Source organism: Bison bison, unplaced genomic scaffold (genome assembly GCF_000754665.1).
Source record: "Bison bison bison isolate TAMUID 2011002044 unplaced genomic scaffold, Bison_UMD1.0 scf7180017864146, whole genome shotgun sequence".
Lineage (NCBI taxonomy): Eukaryota > Metazoa > Chordata > Mammalia > Artiodactyla > Bovidae > Bison > Bison bison.
In genome coordinates, this window is record NW_011494718.1 from 4,105,764 (window position 1) to 4,120,978 (window position 15,215).

Here is a 15,215-nt window from a genome sequence, read left to right on the forward strand (position 1 = left end):
TGAAAAAAAAAAAAAAAAGAATGTTCAAACTACTGCACAATTGCACTCATCTCACACGCTAGTAAAGTAATGCTCAAAATTCTCCAAGCCAGGCTTCAACAGTACATGAACTGTGAACTTCCACATGTTCAAGCTGGATTTAGAAAAGGCAGAGGAATCAGAGGTCAAATAGCCAAAATCGGTTGGATCATCAAAAAACCAAGAGAGTTCCAGAAAAACATCTACTTCTGCTTTATTGACTAGGCCAAAGCTTTTGACTGTGTGGATCATGACAAACTGTGGAAAATTCTGAAAAAGATGGGAATACCAGACCACCTGACCTGCCTCTTGAGAAATCTATATGCATGTCAGGAAGCAACAGTTAGAACTGGACATGGAACAACAGACTGGTTCCAAATAGGGAAAGGAGTACGTCAAGGCTGTATATTGTCACCCTGCTTATTTAACTTCTGTGCAGAGTACATCATGAGAAACGCTGGGCTGCATGAAGCATAAGCTGGAGTCAAGATTGCCGGGAGAAATATCAATAACCTCAGATATGCAGATGACACCACGCTTATGGCAGAAAGTGAGGAGGAACTAAAAAGCCTCTTGATGAAAGTGAAAGAGAGTGAAAAAGTTAGCTTAAAGCTCAACATTCAGAAAACTAAGATCATGTCATCCAGTCCCATCACTTCATGGCAAATAGATGGGGAAACAGTGGAAATAGTGACAGACTTTATTTTTTTGGGCTCCAGAATCACTGCAAATGGTGACTGCAGCCATGAAATTAAAAGACACTTGCTCCTTGGAAGACAAGCTATGACCAACCTAGATAGCATATTAAAAAGCAGAGGTATTACTTTGCCAACAAAGGTCCATCTAGTCAAAGCTATGGTTTTTCCAGTAGTCATGTATGGATGTGACAGTTGGACTATAAAGAAAGCTGAGTGCCGAAAAATTGATGCTTTTGAACTGTGGTGTTGGAGAAGACTCTTGAGAGTCCCTTGGACTGCAAGGAGATCTAACCAGTCCATCCTAAAGGAAATCAGTCCTGAGTATTCATTGGAAGCTGAAACTCTAATACTTTGGCCGCCTGATGTGAAGAACTGACTCATTTGAAAAGACCAGATTGAAGGCAGGAGGAGATTGAGCAAGATTGAAGGCAGGAGGAGAAGGGGACGACAGAGGATGAGATGGTTGGATGGCATCACTGACTCAATGGACATGAGTTTGAGTAAACTCCAGGAGTTCGTGATGGGCAGGGAGGCCTGGCCTGCTGCAGTGCATGGGGTTGCAAAGAGTCGGACACCACTGAGCGACTGAACTGAACTGAACTGGTCAGTATAACACTTTCTGACCTTTGGAGGAGACGGTCAGGCTGGTGAAGCCTGACTGGGGGCCTGGTAGCCAGGCTGGCATCCTGGAGTCATCACCATGAGAAGAGGATTCTTCCTTCCGTATTTTGTCACAGGTACTGTTTTCTCTACCATGCCACACACCCATTTGATCTTGAAAAGGCCATGGTTCTTAGTCCTATGAAAGCTATGCTAACTTTTAAAATGAAATTCCTAATCGGCTAAAGATATAAATAGTAAACCAATAGTAAATAGTAAACCGTCAGTAGTAAACCAATCTGATAGATCATTCCCTGGGTCAGTGATACACTCTGAGAAGATTCACTTCCAATGCCAGGATTTTCAAATACAAGTTTTAGGATGGTTCTGAGTCCAAAGCCAACTTGGGTTCTTTTGGCTAATGCTGCTAAAAATGACTCCAATTAGATTTTCAAGTTGAAGCCTTTAGGCATTCCAAAAATCACTCAAGGTTGATAAGATGTATATTTATACGTGCATACAAAACTCACTTTTTGTCTTTCACATCCACTAACAGGCGACCCCTGTCTTTGAGGGCATGCCTTAGGCCTGCAGGTCCCCACCCCATCCTTGTACCAGGAGAAGCTTTAAGCTCTTGCAGAGCTGTAAATGGTCGTTTTCCATTATGCCAACAGGTAGGGCAAACGTGAACTGGGAAGGAAGCACTGACATACATTACCTTTCATGGCAAGGATGATGTAATAGATTCCAAGAAAGTAGGAAATACACGTTTCTCCACTGCTTGCAATTTCAGGGTGACCTAATAACAGCGATCACGTGGGAGCTCTTTTGTAAGCCAGAGAAAAAGAAAAAGCAAACAGAGATGCCTGGATCTTTTTTTTTTTCAAATTAAGGAAAGTAGGACTTCCCAGGTGGTCCAGTGGCTAAGACTCCATGCTCCCAATGCACGGGGCCCTGGTTCGATCCCCGGTCAGGGAATTAGAGCCCCATGCTGTAACTAAGACCCAGCACAGCCAAATAAAAACAAAAACAAAAAATAAAGTAGGGAAAGTAGAATTTCCTGCCCAAACCGTAGGCTACAGCTGGTCTTACCTAACAGAGTCCTGGGGTTGGGGGAGTTTGGGGTTGACTAGTCAAATGGTCATGCTCTAAGGCACTAAATCCAGAAAGGGATTTTTCACTGAACTTCATCTCGAGTCGCTCAAGATTCAAAAGCCATTCACAAGTAAGCACTGACCCTGGACAGGGTCCGGGTGTTTGTGCCGCTCCCTTCCCTAAGGCCTCGGTACCTGGTTGATGCTTTGACTACTGTCTGGAATTTCCTTCTTGGCTGCTTGGCAGACTGCCGCCCCAGTCTACAATGCGCAGTTCTAAGGTTTTTATGAAGAGCTGGGTACTCAGACCCCAGGCAAAATTAATCACCCCCTCTTGACTGTGTTCACACTTACTTTGCACAGTCGTGGACACTGTCATCGGCTGGTGACTTGCCTTTTTCTGGGCCTCTCTTTCTTATTAGGTGATGTTCTCTTTAAGGTCCGAAAGAACCAGGAACTCGTCTTACTCGTCTTGTGGAGTAGTGTGGCAGGAAGGTTATAGGCACAGATTCTGGAATACTCTGCTTAATTGGCTTTTCTATTTCCTCGTTTTGTAACCTCTGGTTCAGTTTACTCATCTGTTAAATGGGCAAAACTCAGTACCACCTCGTAGAGTTGTTGGGAGAATTAAGTGGATTCATTTATGTAAAGCAGTTAGGAAAAAACAGTACCGGCATATTGTAAGTGGAAGCTAATTATTTTTACCCCTTTATCTCGCAGAGTGCCATGCCCAACACATTACTAGCTGCTCAATACATGTGTATTGCAGAGATGAGTTGATGAAAGAATGTGAGAACTTTTTTTAGAGAACACATTCTCAGAGGTAAAAGTAAACTTGCGCATTATTCTTAACACAAATTGGCACATTGTTTTTAATTTAAATGTGCCTCACCTTAAGAAAACACAAATGGAAAACTTAGAATTTCAAAGCAGTTGCTTATCACCAAAGTTCTAGGTCAAGAGAGCTGTATTTGAATATCTTCTTTTACTCACCATTCCTTTAATATAGATACAGATGGTTAACGATGAATCTCTCTTCAGACAGCTAAAACATTCACAAACATTGCCCACCAAAATCCACCCATTCATATTTAACATTATAATACAAGGCAGTAAAAGGAGACTATTTAAATGAACAGAATTTGATTTAAATATATTTTTTATTTATCTTTCCAGGAAAAATAAAACTGTCATACTGGGTCAGACCAGCATGTTGCTTGGAAAGTTCTCAAAGGAACATTTTGTGGCAGGGCAGAGAGGAGGTCGTGTGCTTAAGCATAGACTACAGCGTGATGTATTCTTCTGCGCCAAGAAATGTCTTGAAATTTGACAGCTGGGGAGCATTTGGCCAACATTTTTGGAAAGAATACTTCACCTGCAGGGGAATTACCCTTTTTTCTTTGGCCCCGCCTGTTCCGTGTCCAGGAAAAGGGAAGGCTATGGAGTGACTCGGTGTACAATGGCCCTTCTCCCCAGGCTCGCAGGCATTAGATCTGCAGTTGTTATTATTTAATATTTATTAGGTGTCTTGATGGGCTGCCTCTCTGGGAAAGAGCTGCAGGGGAAACAGCTGGCAGTAAAGCATCGCTTTAAACAGGCTGTGGCTCCAGGACACCTGGCTCGGCTCACTCTCCAGAAAGACACTCGCGTTGAGCACGGAAGCCAGATAAGCAAGATGGTCTCCTGCTGCGCTCCGGCCCCGGCCCCCGCCCTGCGCTGCTCCTGTCGGCTGCGCAGGGAGGGCAGCCGGGAGGGGGACCCGGGGGCCAAGGGGGCGTCCTGTGGGAGGAGGAGGTGTCCTGACGGAGGAGGGCAGGAAATGGCAGGGCTGTAGGAGGCAAAAGGGAATCAAGTGCAGGTGGGGGGCTGTGTGAGAGCCTCGGGGGCGCACAGGGAGTAGGTGGCTGTTAATAAAGAGACGAAGCCAGGTGGAGTGGAGCGGGCAGGGCCTGATTGCCGGGGACGGGTAATTGGTCTCCCTCCCGGTTTAATGCTCTGCTCGGGGGCGCCCTCCCAGATGTTTTCACGTTGCCATGGCGGCCGGGGCAGGGGTAATGGCCGCGGAGCAGGGGAGATGAAGCCACAGGAGGCTTTTTGCTCTGTTTGAATACTGATTACAGGAGCTTCGCATTCGGTGCATCTGGAGCACTTTTGTAATGGGTTTTTAAACTTTTCCATCATCTGCACGCAGGTCTAGCTCCAGCTCACAGAGAAGCCTGCAGGCACCCAGATTAGAAAGATAAATCCACCCCCTCGAGAGTCGGGCTGTGGGGCTGTTTGTTCTGAAAGAAATTAGTAAGGGGCTATTAAGCAGGGAAAGAGGGGGAGCAGGGAGGCGGTAGAGACAAAACAGGGGCATTTTTGTGGGTCACCTGTGAAGGAGGTTCGGTATAGGAGCTTTATTTATAGTAAAATCCTTTAAGGAAAGAGCCTGTAAATGTTAGATGAAAAATGCATGTATATAAAAATAAGGTGAACATCCCTCCCTTTCCCAGTCTAAGTGTCCAGAGGAGTCAGGTGTCTGCAGGAAGCTTCAGATACTTGCCCAAGAGTGGGAGGACACACGCTACAGCCCCTCCAAGGGAAGCAGTGATGGCGTGAAACTGGCAACCGTGCCCAGCTTCCTGGGGTTAGTGGTGCCATTAAAGCTTGCCAGCCCACAGGAAATTACAGCGGCTCCTGGCTGCCAGGAGCTCGGTTCCAGGTGTCTGCTGGCTGTGCTGCCTCGCTGGGGGCCTCCCCTCTGCCCACCAGACAAAGGAGGCCTCTGATGGCTGAGAATCAAGACCATTTGACTATTCAGTGGATCTCTGTAAAGCAGTGTGCTTCTCAGTGGTTTTTCACATCATAAGAGGTGCAGTGGGGCTGTGCTGTCCACTCATTGGCCATCACTGCCTCGTTTCTCTGGGTGCATCTGTTCCCCTGCCAAGCAAAAGAGAGGCTGAACTGGGGCACTGGGCTCTAATTCTTGCCACATGTTCATCTGGAATCTGATCCACAAACAAGCCATTTTGCAGACTGTCACCTGACGCATCTCAACTGAAGCAACCAACAGCAAGCTTGTCGGAAGTTTCACTATTATGAGATGCTAAATCCAAAACATTGGGCACGGATTTAAACCCAGAGTTGGACGATCCAGATGAAGACCTGTTCATTTATTCAGTTCACATGGGGTGTTTGTCAGGTACAGTGCAAGCTGAATGAGGGGAGATGTTGCAGTGAACAAGGCAGACATGATCCTGCCCTTTGGGAGCTATGTATGGTCTAGTAGGAGAGACAGACAATGAAGAGTTAACCAGAGAACCTGATTGAAGGCAAATTGTGGCGGACACTATGAAGGGGCAAAGAGAAGCTGAGCTGGCAAAGATGCGCCCTGTTTCAGACAGAGGAGATGGAGGAGGCCTCTCTGAGGAAAGCTGATGTAATGGGGCAGAGGACTCTTGTGCCTGCCATACAGAAAGCCAGGCTCTGACAGTGGGAGTCTGCAGCAAAGGAAGGGTTTATTACAGGTTGCCATGAAAGTGGGCAGGAGAGAAGCCTCAGATCCACTCCAATTTGGTGGTTGAGTTTGGGGTGTTTTTAAAGGAGAAGAACAAAGAGGCTGCCATTAATCATCAACTGTGACATTTCTTAATCATGATTTTGGGAGTCAGGATGTCTCTGGTTTATGATTCTCTGGCCAGGTGGGCCATGGCTGGGGGTCCGTGAGCTTCTCTTGTCCTGGAGAGACAACCTGAGTTTGTGCTTTAATGATGACATATTCACAGCCATTTTAGTCATCGGACGCTGGTTGATTAATGTTCAGTTAGCCCAGGATTGAGGTCAGAGGGAACAAGAAAGGAAGAGAAATTAATCAACTGGCAGGGGTCCTTCTGTCTTGGGGGGTTGGTTTCACCGAGACCAGAAGGCTGTGAGGGGTACAGCCGTACAAAGAGCAGGGGTGAGAGGAGGGTACCGAGGGGAGCCTGGGATGGATGTCCCGCATCCTACTCCGTGACAGGGGGACCGGGTCACAGAGTTCAGTTTGCTGTGTCACAAGGAGATGAGAGAGCAGTTGTTTAAGTGCTCTCAGAGGATCACTAGACCTAAAAGAAAGATTTCACATAGACGGGACCTCATTTCAAAATGGCAATCTGCCCTTGATTGACGTAGAAGTTAACTATAGCCCCTTTCAAAACGTAATCTCTTGGAAGTCATTTCCGCGCTTTGTAGAGGAGATTTCAGCTGATGTGGAAATAAAAAGTTGTTACACATACTGAACACTAACATGACTTTTATATTTACTATCTTTTAGATGAACTGGGAAGTGAAAACGTGAAAGTGTAAGTCCCCCCCACCCCCCAGCCCGTGTCCAGTTCAGCTTTGGGGTGGACCACGATGTTGGCGGGGGGCGGGTGGTGGTGAGCAGATCAAAGGGCCAGATTTTCAAGAGTTCTGGTTTTGACAGCCCTGGCGGGGCCCTCCTGCTTCCCTAACCCCAAGAGAATGTGCTGGAGTCCCACACCTCACCACAGGACAGGGGATCTGATGGGGGAGAAGGTCCTCTGTTCAGAAAAGAACCTTTTTCTGACTGCTATCAATTCCAAATGCATCGGTGATTGAGTATTCTGACTCTGGGTGTATTTCAAGGACATAAATTCATTTATTCTGATTAAAAAATTTATCACCAGGGACGAGATTTTAGTTGGTATTAAAGGAGGGGAACCCTAGTAGAAGCCCGGAGTTTATATGTTGAGAAGAAGATCCTGGTGGGGAGTGGGGCAGGAAGAGGAATGGAGGTGGCAGGAGGGGATGGGGAGAGAGGATTCTGCCTGGAGGAGAGGCCTGGGGCGCTGTCACCGTCTCTCTGTCTCCCCCCACACTCCCCTGTGCTTGTTTGGACCCTAGGCCGGCCTCCTCTGCAGGGGCAGCCAGTGGATCAGAGCAGGTGGGCCGCTCCCCCAATCCTACCTGCATTAACTGGGGCCTCTTCCTTCCCCGGGGAGAGCTGAACCCCAGCCAGGGAGGGCCCTGGATTTCTGAGCACAAGGGCTCCATTTCTTCTAGGCAGGAAAGCCTGGAAAGGGAAGGGCGAGGTGGTGAAAGTGGCCCGTCCATCAGCCTCCTGACCTGGAGTGCTGATCAAAAACCCCCAAAGATGGGAAAGTGAAATTGAGCAAGGCTAAAATGCTAAATGTGGCAACTCCCTGGAGGAGCCTCAGACTCATCTCAGTACCTTCAGGGGAGCCAGCTCTCCTGGGCTTCCTCTCAGCCCATCATCAGTAATGGACAAAGGTTTATTTTCGTTTTTGCTTTTTTTCCTGTTAGAGTTTGGTCCTCTTGAATAGAGCAAACGCCTAGATTACCCTGGAGCGTAAGATGTTGAATCAAGTTCACCTTCCTCACAGTCAACAGCCTAGGCTGTCCTCAAACAAAATTTAGCACATCACAAAACATGTTGGTTTTGTCTTTTGTTTTGTCTTTCCAACAAGCTCTTGACTTTCTCTCTCTAGCCCTATTTTTGAGGAAGACACACCCTCTGTGATGGAAATAGAAATGGAAGAGCTTGATAAGTGGATGAACAGCATGAACCGAAATGGTATGTGGTGTGGAATAACCGAAGGTGGCTTTTTCTGTGCTCTGGTAAGAGGAGGCTGCCCCCTCTTCATAACTATGCCGTTGGAGCCTGGGTGGGACCCTGTGAGCCCACCTACCTTACTTCCGGCTCATGCAAGGGGTTAGCTGGGGTCTGACCATCCCTAAATACATAGTTTAATTATTGCATCAGTTGTTGCCACTTAGTGTATTTTTTGCACATGTTTTTCAAGTGGACTTTTTCAAGAAGAAAATGGACTGTGTTTTTTTTCAAGTGAGGAAATCTCTTGAGACCAAACTCTCTGGAAAAAGTTAGCATCCGGCATTACCGGAAGTATTATAGAATTTAGAGACCTGTGATTTTAATGTGTGTATAGATGTAAAACTTTATCAGATATAGTTTACATAGATCTGAGCTATAGGCACTAGCCATTAACTTAAAATTTTAAAAACTAAAAGTTTAAAACTTCATACCTTAGTCACTTCAGCCACCTGTGTCCAATGGCTATTATATTAGACTGTGCAAATCTAGAACGCTCCCTTTATTGTAGAAAGTGCTATTGGACTTTGCTAGCAGAGATAGTAATATGAATATCCCATTATAACTTAATTTCCAGTTGATATCTGACAGTAATTGTAGTATATGTTCCTTGCTGGTGGTGGTTTAGTGCTAAATCATGTCTGACTCTTGCAACTCCATGGACTGTAGCCCACCAGGCTCCTCTGTCCGTGGGGTTTCCCAGGCGAGAATACTGGAGTCGGTAGCTATTTCCTTTGCCAGGAGATCTTCCAGACCCAGGGGTCGAACCCTGGTCTCCTGCATTGCAGGCAGATTCTTTCCCACTGAGCCACCAGGGAAGCCCATACTTTTTATTAAATCAATATTTGGACTTAAAAATGATGACAGCTGTTTTTTTTTTCCTATTTTTAATTTCTCTAAAAAATCAATACATTATCTTACTGCTCATGTTAAATTAATACAATCCACTATTTATATTATCATACCACTTGCTTTTGTTTTTTTTTTTTAAACATTTATCTAAAAAAACAAAAAACAAAAAACCCGGGGATCTGTCAGATTCAACAATGAACAATGGAGTTCTCAAAAACCAGATACTCGTTATCGGAATTTTTGTACCAGAGGCTCATCAAGGTGAATATTCCAAAAGATGAAAACTACTTAACTAACATGGACAATTTTGGGGAAGAATGGCTTGATAAAGCATTTGAGGATAGGGGTGAGTCACTGAGATAATCCTTAGAGTAGTTTCCTTTTGTGGCTTTTAGTTTATAAAAGTAATGTACATACACAGCAGAATTTGGAAAATGAAAAAAAAAAAGGTAGAATGAAGAAAAAATTTCTACCACCCAGAGATAATCTCAATATTTTGGTGTATTTCCTTTTTTGTGGCTGAGATAATTGTAATTCAAGTCATGGTCCTGTTACAATCACTAAAACCATTTCCATTTGACAACTAAAGAAGAGAGTTGTTTGGACACATCGGTGATAGATCCAGCAGATTTCCCTCCCTTGAAAACAGCAGACATGTAACGGGAGAAAATTCTGATGGCTTTAAGAAAGTCGGTTGTTCCCCACTTTACCTGCTTCTTGCTCCTGACTGAAGTCATTCTGCAGGCACAGCAGAACCTCGGTGAAGCTGTTTTATTCCAGCGTCTACCCTGAACTGTGCAGATTCTAGTCTTTGGAGCCCCTGGGGGGTTGTTCAGCAGCTGAACAGCCAAGCAGTGATGAATTGTGCCCTTTTCCGCTGAGGCCAGAGACATGCTGAAGTCTTGCATCTGCACCATTAGTGTTTTTTCCATTTCAAGAGCCTTGCCATGATTAATCTTTTAACCTCTGAAATTCCCTGGTGAGGCTATTTCTGCACAAGTAATGGGTCAGAGAGATATGATGTTCAACGGCACAAGTCTTGTGGATAAAAAGTAGAATTTCAGTGACTAATAATGAGCCCGGTTTTCTTCTGTTCTAGCCGACTATGAATGTTTACCTACTTTAGAGGAAGAAAAGGAACCAAACCTCAACAACCCAAGGTACTTCTTATTTCTACCACATATGTGAGTGGGGGAGGGGGGTTGGAGGCCACAGCTGAGGACTTTCACTCCCCTTCTCTGTGCCTATAAATTTTATGTGACCATTTTCATGGCCGTACATTGGTGTCTTGTGGAGAAATGGAAGTGTGGGTTATGGAAAACAGAAAAGTACAAAGTAAATATCTTAGTGATTCTTTATCTTTAGAAATAAATTAGTACGTATGTTTTCTTGCCCTTCTAAAGAGACACTGTTGAGTAGGCTTCTGCTTTAGTCCTAAAAGTTCCTGGTTATAACAAACTGCAGGTTTGTTTATCTTGGATGAATAGATGTTTGGTCAGGAAAACAGATGGAGGTGACAATCTCAGCAGGGTAACTGAACAAGAGTGGGTAAAAATGAACATATAACAAACGAAGGAAAAGAAATCCCCTTTAGGTTGGATTGTTCTTAGTGTTAGTGGCTCAGTAGTGTCCAACTCTTTGTGACCCCGAGGACTGTAGTCCTCCGGGCTCCTCTCTCCTCGGGATTCTCCGGGTAAGAATACTGGCTGCTGCTGCTAAGTCGCTTCAGTCGTGTCCGACTCTGTGCGACGCCATAGACTGCAGCCCACCAGGCTCCTCCGTCCCTGGGATTCTCCAAGCAAGAACCCTGGAGTGGGTTGACAGTTCCTTCTCCAATGCATGAAAGTGAAAAGTGAAAGTGAAGTCACTCAGTCGTGTCCGACTCTTAGTGACCACATGGACTGTAGCCTACCAGGCTCCTCTGTCCATGGGATTTTCCCGGCAAGAGTACTGGAGTGGGGTGCCATCGCCTTCTCCAGTGGGTTGCTATTCCCTCCTTCAAGGGATCTTCCCGGCTGAGGGATCAAACCCATGTCTTCCACATTGCAGGTGGATTCTTTACCATCTGAGCCACCAGGGGAGAGAAATTAAATGAGAATTTTAAAACTCTAATATTGTGGCCACCTGATGCGAAGAACTGACTCACTGGTAAAGACCCTGATGTTCGGAAAGATTGAAGGCAGGAGGAGAAGGGGACGACAGAGGATGAGATGGTTGGATGGCATCACCAACTCAATGGACGTGAGTTTAAGTAAACTCCGTGTGTTGGTGATGGACAGGGAAGCCTGGCGTGCTGCAGTCCATGGCGTCACAGAGTCGGACAAGACTGAGCGACTGAACTGAACTGAACTGAACAAAAACCCATATTCTGTTCTACCACTAGGTGGCTCTGCTTGATAGAAAATTTTAGTGCACCAGGGCAGGCGTGTTCTTCAGCCTGCCACAATTTTGTTTAAATTGTATTATCTTTTGTGAGGATAGAAATGATCATGTTTGGGTGTTTTTGATCAGAGAATTGTCAGTCAGGACTTGGGCCGTGCTGGTAGGAAATAGGATTGATGATTCAGCAAGTCAGGGACTTGCTCTGTAGAGCACGGCTGTGATTTGGTGGGGCGGGGGTGCTGAATTGTTGATGGGGTGACTCTAAGATGACCAGTGAGCAGGGAACTTGACTGAGCGCGTAACTGAGATGTCAGACTTCCATAAGAATAAATTTTCAAAGCAGCATAAATACCCACCCCGTCTCCCTCCAGGTTAACCAGAGAGCCTACACTAGTCACCCGAATTGGGTCCAGAGTGTAGTCACTTTTCATAAGCAGTTCCTGAAGCCAGCATGTTGCGGGGAAAGACTGGTTACTAGACAGTGATTGAGGCAGTCAGATGTTTGACTTGTTCTGCTTCTTCCGCTAAACCTTGCCTGGGAAGTCAGGCCACCACAGTCTTAGTGGGTCAAACCTCCGCCCTAATGCAGAATCCACATCTTGTTGTAGATGTCAGTCATTGTTAGCTCTGTAGGTGCTTGCATATTAAAACTCATCACTGGTTCAGGAAAGAGTTTATCCTATTTAAATGAGTTATCAGACATTAACAAGCAGATGAAAGAAAATACACTAGTGAGATTATCACAAAGCACATTACCAAGAAATATTTTCCTTGCATTTTTACCTAAAATGAACATCTATGTGTGTCCAGTATAGGGCCCAGATCACCATTAAACCCCTGTTAGTATCTTATTATTGAATCTCTGATGGGCACCCTCTAAAGATGTGAAATGTCATTGGTTTTTATATACCTGCCTCTTGTTCTTTGAAATTATTGGCAACAGAGGAGAGACTTAATGTTAGAAATTGTATGATGGTAAAAGCTTTTTAGAAGTAACACTTCTTTGAAATATTGAGAGGCTGGTCTCCTAAATAAGTTCTACCACATTTCATCTGTAAGGCAAAAAGCCTTAACCTATTTGGAGAGCTGGTTTATACTCAATTATTGTTTTTAAAGGGAATGTCTACATTCCTCTGCTGGTCCAGTGCTTTCTGTTTTAATTCACAAGACAGCTGTCAGGCCATCACTTCATTCTTTCTTGATGAAGCCAGGACCAGAGTTATAGACCGAAAGTGGCAAGTCCCCAGTCTTTGGTGTTGGAGACACTGTCTGATTACTCCAAAGGGTATCTTGATATTGCAAAGCAAATTTAGTTTTTATTCACTAAAACTCATAAGAGTGCAAAGCACTTAGAACAAACCTTGGTACAAAATTAGCTCTTAGTTAATATTAGTTATTCTTAATTATTATTAAAAAGTTAGAATTGATGTACATAAACACGTTGCCTTTTGGGTTAATGAGCTTGTGTCCCAAGGTCGAGGCTCATCTACTAAGCATTATTTTTGCCCCTGGTTCTCCTGGGGACTTCTTTTTGGAGCTTGCCAATCCTGAGAAATCATGAATTTATTTAATCCCCTAGGAAACATCTGGAGACTAAGTTCCCCATCCACTATCAGCATAGGTTCCATTCATGTCGATGATTTCAGAATAGCCATCTTAGAAGTTTGGAGGGTCTGAAAGGGTACATATTTTGGATTATCTCATAGTTTGTATAATCTTTCTTTTCCATCATGATTTTATTTACATCTCTCTTTTTTTTAAGTTGTCTTCATTACATTGATAATTGATGAAACATTTATTTGGAATTTCTAATCCAGGACAGAAAGAAGGTCCTTTTTTTCTCTGACATGTTGTGAATCATTAGAGATATAGGTGGCAAGTGCATTGATCTTTGGGCTTAGATCAGACGGGTGGTTTTAAGACCTGCTTTGGATGCTCATTTGTTCTTTGTACTGAGACAAGTAACCTGAATTTTGTAAGGTTCCATCTTCTCATCTTGAAAAATGGATATAATGCCACCTATCTTCCTAGTTTCACAGGATCTTACGAGAGAAAAAAACATTTTGGAAGTTTCAAAGCACCATGCAAATGAAATGATTTCTTTTATGCTCTGGCAATAGTTCTCTCCATCCTTTCCAGTCAGCTTTTTTTTTTTTTATTCGTCTATTTTGAGCAAATTTAGGTTCACAGCAAAATCCAGCAGAAGTACAGAGAAATCCCATACACCCTGGTCCCCACATACACAGCCCTCCCCACTGTTGACACCCCCACCAGAGTGGGACCTTTCTTACAGTTAGCCTCTTTTGAGACACCATTACCTCCAAAGTTCCCCAGTGGTTTCTTCCTTTACCATCTAAGCAATACCCAGGTGATTCTACTGCTTCAGAAAATGCAGTTCAGTTCAGTTCAGTTGCTCAGTCGTGTCCACCTCTTTGCGACCCCATGGACTGCAGCACGCCAGGCCTCCCTGTCCATCACCAACTCCCGGAGTTTACCCAAACTCATGTCCGTTGAGTCAGTGATGCCATCCAACCATCTCATCCTCTGTCGTCCCCTTCTCCTCCTGCCCTCAATCTTGCCCAATATCAGGGTCTTTTCAAATGAGTCAGTTCTTCGCATTAGGTGGCCAAAGTATTGGAGTTTCAACTTCAACATCAGTCCTTCCAATGAACACCCAAGACTGGTCTCCTTTAGGATGGACTGGTTGGATTTCCTTGCAGTCCAAGGGACTCTCAAGAGTCTTCTCCAACATCACAGTTCTAAAGCATCAATTTTTCAGCATTCAGCTTTCTTTATAGTCCAATTCTCACATCCATACGTGACTACTGGAAAAACCATAGCCTTGACTAGACGGACCTTTGTTGGCAAAGTAATGTCTCTGCTTTTTAATATGCTATCTAGGTTGGTCATAACTTTCCGTCCAAGGAGTAAGCATCTTTTAACTTCATGGCTGCAATCACCATCTGCTGTGATTTTGGAGCCTAAAAAAATAAAGTCTGACACTGTTTGCACTCTTTCCCCATCTATTTGCCATGAAGTGATAGGACTGGATGCCATGATCTTCGTCTTCTGAATGTTGAGCTTTAAGCCAACTTTTTCACTCTCATCTTTCACGTTCTTCAAGAGGCTCTTTAGTCCTTCTTCACTTCCTGCCATAAGGGTGGTGTTATCTGCATATCTGAGGTTATTGGTATTTCTCCCGGCAATCTTGATTCCAGCTTGTGCTTCCTCCAGCCCAGCGTTTCTCATGATGTACTCTGCAGTAAGTCCCCCAATAAGAACAAGTTCCATGCCAAGAGTGCGTTCATAAGTCTAGTTTTTGTTCATAAGTCCAACAAGTTAGCCTAGATACCCAACTAACACAATCACCTACATACCACTGCTTTTGCGTTTGCTTCCGGACATCCTAGGCCTGACATAAAGATCCTGTACACTGTACTCTATATGGTCCTGTACAAGAAGTGCACAAAAGCACAGCCTCCTATAGAGGTTGCACGTACATGACAGTATGCACTAGATATGTGAACTGACTTATGTGATTAGACATTTGAACATGTGCTCGCATCTTTGAAAGTTTGCATCTTGAAGCTTTGTATGTAGGGGATTTGCTGTATATAGAAATCACTGGAGATTGAAGTGAATGGAAAGCACACTTTTCCATCCTGCTTAGATTAGCAGGAGGATGAGCAACTAAGACTTCGGGAGTCCATGTACTTGATGCTAGGGAGGCACCCTGACACGGAGCCTCTGTTATCCATAAAGTCCACTGTGCTCCTGGGAAAAAGGAGTTGATCTGGTCACCGTCCTACACTTAATGCAGTACCTTGTGCATTAAAGACTTTAACCCTTCAGCCTTCCCTTGTTTGGGTCCATAATCTCAGGCCTTTCAGAGCTTTTCCCATTACTTTGCCTTGTCCTCCCTGAGTGGACATTTTTTTAAGCTGTGGAATCTAAAAT

The 15,215-nt window shown here is 44.5% G+C and overlaps 1 protein-coding gene across 2 annotated transcripts in view; it reads left to right on the plus strand.

Moving 5' to 3' along the window:
- TMEM154 (transmembrane protein 154) overlaps positions 1–15,215 on the plus strand; it is a 53,308-nt gene that overhangs the window by 28,143 nt on the left and 9,950 nt on the right. Inside the window, exons 3-5 of one of the 2 annotated variants that reach the window (XR_825338.1) lie at positions 6,705–6,732; positions 7,903–8,032; positions 9,976–10,036. The gene's annotated coding sequence lies outside the window, so the exon portion shown is untranslated. The remainder of the gene's footprint in view (positions 1–6,704; positions 6,733–7,902; positions 8,033–9,975; positions 10,037–15,215) is intronic. The other variant, XR_825337.1, reaches the window with a different exon arrangement.